Source organism: Octodon degus, unplaced genomic scaffold (assembly GCF_000260255.1).
Source record: "Octodon degus isolate 3935 unplaced genomic scaffold, OctDeg1.0 scaffold00092, whole genome shotgun sequence".
In the NCBI taxonomy this organism is placed as follows: Eukaryota; Metazoa; Chordata; class Mammalia; order Rodentia; family Octodontidae; genus Octodon; species Octodon degus.
The window spans coordinates 1,175,458-1,183,110 of NW_004524668.1; the positions used below are offsets into that span (position 1 = coordinate 1,175,458).

At 56.8% G+C, this 7,653-nt stretch overlaps 1 protein-coding gene across 1 annotated transcript in view; it reads left to right on the forward strand.

Moving 5' to 3' along the window:
• The window catches only part of Runx3 (runt related transcription factor 3), a 55,984-nt gene that overhangs the window by 42,135 nt on the left and 6,196 nt on the right, over window positions 1-7,653 (forward strand). The gene's annotated exons all lie outside the window — the stretch shown is intronic.

Sequence of the window (7,653 nt, forward strand, 5' to 3'; positions counted from 1 at the left end):
GGGCTGGCTGGCATGTGGTGCTGGGGGATTGAACTGTGGTCCCTGGGCTTTGCTAAGCTTGTTCTAAGTAGGTGCTTTAGACCACTGAGCCATCTCACCAGCCCCTAGACACCCCATCCTTAAGACCCAGTTACGCCTGGCCTTCAATTGGGACTGCAGACAAATCCTTTCCTTTTTCTGGCCTCAGTTTCCCCATCTAGAAGAAAGAAGGGGCCAGCTCCATAGCTGCCAGTCAGTGAATGTCCCGGTGTGCCAGGCTGTGTGCAGTCTCTGTGAATTGAGCCTCAGCAAGCCCAGGGGGAGGCAGAGAGACAGAGCACTGCCCGCTGTGAATGGGGCTCCTGGGGCTCCCCTGGGGCTCAGAGACCCCACGCCACTCCCCGTGTGTGTGCACATCTGTAAACAGGGATGGTGTGTGTGTCCGTTCTGGGGAGTTGTGACATTCAGTGAGTTTCTGGTACCAGTCCACAGGAAGTGCCCAGCAGCCTCTGGTATCGCCTGAGCCTCTGCACCCCAAAAGTTCCTTTTGGGGCTCTTCTGCCTGCAACTCAGCACCCTGTGAGGTCTGAGTCTGTGTGGGGTTGGGCGGGTGCCTGGGGAGCCACCAGGAACACAGGAGCAGGGTCTGTCACTCCTTGAGGCCCAGCTGTGGGTTCTGTGGCTGGGTCGTTCCCCTCTGTTGCCCTGCGGAGCATGCCCGGCCTCCAGTGAGGTGGCCAGCTGGTCTGAGGCTGGCTTGGTGGCTTCCTGCCCATGTGGCCTCGGTTTCTGAGGTTCTCGGCACTGGTGTCCCTCAGAGTCACCAGGGGCTGGTGAGAATGCAGGCTGTTGAGCTGGATCCAAGATGGGGCAGGAGGCGCTGCCAGCGCCCGGAGGTGCTAGTGGTGACCACAGTTTGGGAATGGGTAACCCCATCCGCTGGGCTTAGCAGGTGCTGGTATTGAAAGGATCATATGCAGGTCCTCTACCATCCCTGAGGCCAAGGGGAAGGGAACTAGCGCCCCTCCCATGGCCCCTTTCCTCCCCAGAAGGTACGTGAATTGACACCCACAGACATTTTCCTGGGCATCCACCACACACCAGGCCCCATTCCACATACTGGGGACACTCCCATGTATCCAGCCGAATGGATTTTCATCCTCCTGGGCCTCGAAGTCCAGAGGAGAGAGATGGACACATGTCCTGCTGTCCCTGTGGTCCTGAAGGCCCCACCCAATCTGTGCCTGTGACCCTCCAACACTCTTCCTTGTTCACCCAGCTCCGGCCACCCTGGCTTCCTGCCAGGCATGCTGCTGCCTCAGGGCCTTTGCACTGCTGCTGGGAGCATTCTGCCCTAGCCGCCCTCAGATGCACGCTCGCTCCTTCCCACCCTGAAGTCTTCACTCAGCCTTCTCAGTGGCCTCCCTACTTCCGGTCACACACACAGAGCTCTTGTCCTCGCTGTGACTGCTTTATCGCCTAGGGTGCCGTGTAGTCCTCTACTTTATTTCACGTATTGTTCCTCTCCCTCCAGTATTCTGTATGCTCCACAGGGCACGAGCTTTCTCCTCTGTTCTGTCTGGCAGTGAACTTGCCAGTTCACTGGCTGCCTAGTTACCTTGGAGCAGCAGAAGTGCTGTGGACAGGAGGGGAGCGGGGGGGAAGGCTGAGAGTGGAGGGAAGTGGCAAGTGACAGGCCTGAAGGCAGACAGCTAACAGCCCCAGCCCCGTAGCTGTGGGGGACCTGACAGGATCTACAAGAATGACCAAAGCCTGCAGCTGGCCTGGGGGGTCACAGATGTCACCGCTGTTTTATTCTGGGCTTGCAGGTGTGGGGCAGCAGAGGGCAGGAGGCAGGCCCGGGCCAAGGAGAGACCACTGTTCCTGACCCAGGGCCCAAGACCCCACAGCCCAGGAATGTCCCCTGAGCCAGGGGCCACACAGCCTGGCAGGAGGGAAGGGGTTAAACTCAGACCTCCCGGGTTCTCCTAATCAAGCCCAGGCCAGGCCAGGCCTGGGAGGGGAGGAAGCTGCCTCTGCCGGCCTGCTGGCCCCCTGCCAGCCCATTTCCCTGCCCAGCCACCGAGGGCTTTCATCGGCTCACAGGGGGCCGATTCACAGCGGACCACCCTGGGCCAGCACCCGCTTGCCACTTGGCGTGGCTGTTCTGAGTCCGGTGTAAATCTCCTGACAGGCCGCAGAGCGCTGGGCCAGATCCCCACCCGCGGCCACAGGGACAGTGGCGGCTGTGTCTGGGGCATGGCCTCCCCAGAAGTGGCATCAGATGGGCGAAGTCCTGGTCACTCGCTACACTATGCTCTGTGCTCATAGGCCTGCCCAGTACTGCGTCTCCCGTCTCTACCTCGTGCCCTTCCCCCCCGGGGGTCAGCTGCTCCGCTGGGCTCCTGCCAGGTGACCTGGCTGTCCTCCCTTGGAGGTCTGCAGAAGCATAGACCTTGTGCCAGCTGGCCGGGCTGCTGCAGGTCTGGATCTCATGGTGTGACCTTGACTGAGGGCCTCCCCTTTCCTGTCCCTACAAGGGGGCGAGGATAGCAGTATCTCAGAGCGTCATGGCCCTTGGAGATAACGCATGTGACCCGCCTGGCACAGTGCCCATCATGCCATAGACACTGCCAGAGTGATCACGTTCTGTCCAGAGGTGTGTGGTGGGGATCACAGAGCAGGGGTTGACCCTCATGGCCTCTTGGTTCTCCCAGGAGCACCAGGCACCTGGCACGTGGTGGGACCCATGCTGGCTGGACAGGGATAAAGAGGGATGCCCTAGAGACAGTAGTTGGGGAACCTCCGCCTGAAATAGGCAGTGTCACCCAGCCTGAAGGGCCTGTTCCTTCCCCCACCTTGACCCTCATCACATGCCCAGGGCTCTACTGTGCCACCAGATTTATTAAAGAGGAGCTGTTGTCTCAGAGCAGGGGGCCAAGCCAGAGGGGGACCCTGGGGCACCCACCATGAAGATGCAGGCCTGGATATGTTTCTCACACCCTCACCCTCAGAGCTTCATTTTTTTTTTCAAAGTTTTATTGATAAACAGCAATGAGACAGTTTCAAATCAAATTGGAAGTACAGTTTCAACAAATACTACACTGCATATATTCTTAGTGGTTAATTGCTGTACAAGATGTGGACTTGTGATCCTATTTACAAACACCATTAGAACAAATCATTCTATTCATTAAGAGAATGCAACTATATATCTATCCCAACCACTTTGAATACACAGATACAAAATGGACATTCATAGATATACCCCATTGTTTCTAAGTTCCGTTATTGAATATTATAGGTGTGTAAACTCAGCAAAATATTCTAAAAGAGTCCAGTAGCCCATAATAGCATTGGGTCTTCTGTTTAACTGGCAATATCAGAAATTATTGACCTGAGTCCCCCACAGCTCAACTTAACAGCATGGCTTTATTTCCTATATTTCGTCTTCATACTTTTCTACTGGATGGTTAAGACCAAGGTAAAGCAGGACCTATGCAACAAGAGTTGTAGCTTTTTGGTCTGAGAAGGTCAGTGAAATGCCCTCAGGATTTATCCTGAGATCCTGTACCTCAGATTGTAGAACCTTTGTCAGTGCAGCCATGTGGATGAGTCATGCCCATTGCTTGGCCAATGTGCTCTCTGTGAAAGCCTGAGAGAGTGTCTTCTCCCCATGTGATTCTCCTTAGGCACACTCTACGTCATCGATCACTTTCCTCTTTGGCCCCATAATCTTCTTGATCAGAAAATTTGGGACACTACCGAGGTACATGACGTTACAGTACAAGTTCTCATATGTCCTGAGTCTTAATTGACCTTAGAAGACTAGGGCCAAAATGTTGGCTTTCCTTGTAGCCCTCCTTTTTCAGAGCTTCATTTTGACGAACAAGACAGCCAGGGCCCAAAGGCAGTGAACGACCTGCCCAGGACCTGTAAGGGTGACTGGCTGAGCCCAGACTTGATCTTGGGGACATTGGGCTGTCAGGAGACACAGGCTGGGGTCTGCCCATCCCTAGGTGAGGGTGTTGGTCTCTAAGCAAAGCTGTGAGGAGGAGCCGTGTGTGGTACACACCTGCCTGCTGTCCAGCTCAGCCAGGATAGGGCCATTTTCCCAGGCATTGCCCACCCGTCCCCACCCCGTGGGTACTTGTGATCTGTCCCCAGCTCATCCATACATTTGGAGGTTAGACAGGGTGAGAATTGCTTGACAGATGTGGATGCTGAGTCACTGAGAAGGAGAGGGACTCCATGGGTCATAGCAAGGTGTGGCAGATCCTTATACTCTCGGCCTTGGGCTTCAGAGTGGGACAGGAGCCCCTGCTGGAGCCCACTGACACCTGTCCTTGTCCTCTGCCCATCTGGTTTTCACACTCTGGGCCCTTTTCCCTGAGAGATGGGCTCTGGGGACAGCAGGTGGCCAGGTGCCCTCTGTGTGCCCTCAGCATGCCTGAGACCATCCTCAGGCCTCGGGGTCCTCCTCAGGTTCAGAGGCACACCTCTCAGGAAGAGGTCACAAGGGGAAGGCAAGCACTAGGGAAGGCTGCTCAGGTGCCGCCGTGAAAGAGCCGGCGAGCAGGGGCTGCAGTCTTCCATAGCAACTACTGGGGCTCCATGGCTGGGGGGCTCTTGGTCTGGGCCTCACAGGACAAGAGAGCATTCCTGGCAGAGACTGTCCTGAGCTGAGGCTTGAAATAGAGGGAAAGAATATTCTGGAAAGTGAGAACAGGAGCAGCGTGAGGTGTGGAGACGCAGCCCTGCCTTCTTTCCTGTGAGGTCCAGGGCTGGTCTGACCAGCAGCGAATTCTTAGTCTCAAGTCAGGGACTTTGAGCAGGAGAGGGCCTGGGGAGGTGGAGGGCAAGCATTGCAGAGAGGAAACTGAGGCATTGAGGTGGGGGCCCGGGTGACTTGTGAACGGGGCCAGCCCCCGCCGCACTCTCAGTGCAGAAACTGAATGAAAGAGGCCTTTTCTGCGGCCCGTCTCCTCTCCCCAGGCACTGGCACTTCCGCTCTGTCCACTGCAGTGTGAGGCCAGCCCCGTGGTTTGGAGACTCTCTGGCGCTCCGGCCACACGGGGCTGCCTGGGCTCCCCTCTGCCCCTCCCAGGCAGTGGCTTCCGTGCTCCTCAGCCATGAGGAAGCATCCCCACGTGTGGGAACATGCCTCTCCTTGGGCTGTGGAGTGCTCGCTCTGGGCTGGCATCCCTGTTCATAGCCTAGGGCCAAGACCCCCTGAGCAGTGGGCTTGTCTTGCAGGCTCAGTAGTCCCATCTCAACAATTAGTGCAAAAAAGGAAAGTCAGAGAAGGAGCCCTGGAGCTGGGTATGAATCCTGCCCGCTGGCCTGGCTCTGTGTCCCAGGTGAGGCGTTCACCTTCTTGGCCTCGGCGTTCACCTTCTTGGCCTCGGCGTGCTGGCCCCTCATCCTGCCTCCCCGGGGCTCGAGCACCAGTGTGGATAAGAGGGCAGCATCCGCAGACCCTTTGGGTCCCAAAGCTTGGGGCAGGGAAGGGAGTGCAGCCAGAGGGAGGCCCCAGGCTGGCTGTGACCCTGCCCTCCTCCTGCTGCCTGCCAACTTGAATGTCTGTAAACTCTCTACAGGTTGTGACTCAGAAACAGGGGGCTTCATCCACCAGTGACAGTGACAGATCCTGAGGTTTTATACTAGCTCTGGCAGAGCCCCACTATCTCTCTTCAAGCTGTGGTTAACAAAGACACTCAGAACCCAAGCTCCCAAGCTGTTGCCAGGTCCCTCGGCTGTCCCTATGGTCACCTGGTAGGCCTGCCTGTCCAGGTGGCCCTAACTCACTGGCCCGAGCCTCCCCATACCACCTTGCCATGTCTAGAGGGCTCACCTGCCAGACAACCTCTTTTCCCCCAAGGCCTATTGGGGCTGAAGACTGAGCCTGGCCCAGGAAGTGCTAGTGACAGTGGCCGCCCCAAGACACACCCTGTCCACGTGCCCCAGCCGCCACCCCCACTCCTCACCTCCCCATGGTTGTCACACAGTTCCAGCACCAGCAGCGTCTCCATTCCATGCTTTTCCATTGGCTGCCTGGAGTCTGGGGCTGGGGGTCAGGGACCCAGTGTCCAGCCCTACCACAGAGCCCTGCCAGCTCCCAGCCAGGGCCTCATCGGAGAGGAACCTGGGTCCCTGGCTCATGATGACCTGCTAGGCCTTTGTGGCCCCCAGAAGCCCCTGCCCACTTCTGAAGCTCTCAGTGGTTACCTGAACTTGTGGCCAGATGAGGGGGCTTCAGATCCTAGGACCCTGGGCGTCCCCATTTTGAAAATCAGAAATGAGGTCCATCCTGAGGCTCCTGCCTGTGCCCTCCTTCCCACCGGTGCTCCTGGGTACCCTACACTTACCCAGTTCCCCAGAAATCACTTGTCCAGCCCTAGGAAGAACAGCAGAGTCTCACCTGCTTGTCTTCTCTGTCCAATTTTTAAAATCACAAGTTACAGACCCAAGGCCTCAAGCAGTCTTCGCCCTTTTACCGCTTCTCCACGCCTCTTCTCTGAAGAGGCTCACATCCAGGGAATTCCACCACCTTCCTGGCTGTGTGACCTCAGGCAAGCTCCATGCCTCTCAGGTTTGCCATTTTCTGGCTGGTCTGAGAGGGCCAGCTGCCTTCCTTGGGAGTAATGGGGGCAGGACTGGCAGGAGCGTGCCACCCTCCCCGGTGCCCTGGAGACCCCGAGCTTGAGGGCTGCTCCCAGGGCCACGAGAGGCCACTTGGGAGGAAGCTGATGTTCCCAGAGGAGAGGAACAGTGAGGCAAGCTGCACTCCCGGGGGATGAAAGCAGCCAGTGGCCCAGCCTCGTGCACTGCCCCAGGGACAGCCAGGGAGCTAGTGGCTGCCTACTTCAGAGGTAAAGAAAAGCCTGTCTAAAGGGTGTGCCACTCAGAGAGTGACAGGAGGACACGCCCAGGCCGAAAGCGTCCTGAAAGCTCCCCAGAGCCTCCTGTGTTTGCCAGGCTGGTCCCAGGGGCGACTTCTGGGAGGGAGCCTCGGAATGGCAGAGGGCTGGGCTGCTATGCTTTGGTGCTTGCAAATTTCATTCCTAAATGCTGCCTGTGGAGTGTAAAGTGATTAATTGAAAATAGCGCATGTGTGTGTGTATACCCACGCAAACATGAAACAGACGGACACTGGGGGACTCCCTGCAAGCTTGATGTCATTGTCAAGAGTGTCATCAGGCTGCAGGGGCAGGGGTGTGGCCACACTGACTCTGCCAGCACTCTGGGAGGGAGGCTGGGTGCCTTGGTGCAGGCCAGCAGAGGGGTGGAGGGCGATGCTGGCAGTGTACCCCAGTGTAGCGCCCCAAGCCGGTGCACAGTTCTAGTGAAGTCCCCTCTCTCTGAGGCCCAGGGGCTAGAGCAGCTGACAGGGCCTTCCCTGGACCATCTTGGGGGGTGGGAGGCACTGTACCCTGGCTTCTCTCTCTGCCTCCCTCTGGAACTTGCTTAAGCCACTGTTCCTTTGCATGTAGCCTCAGTTTCCCTTTCTACCAAACTGCTATAGAGGGTTGGGTGACAGGCTTTGGTCTGAATCCTGAGCGCATATCTTTTTTTTTTTTTTTTTTTTTTTAGTAGTAGTACTTAGAATTGAACCTAAAGCCTTCACATTGAGCTATATCCTTGGCCTTTATTGGATTTTTTTTTTTTTTTTTT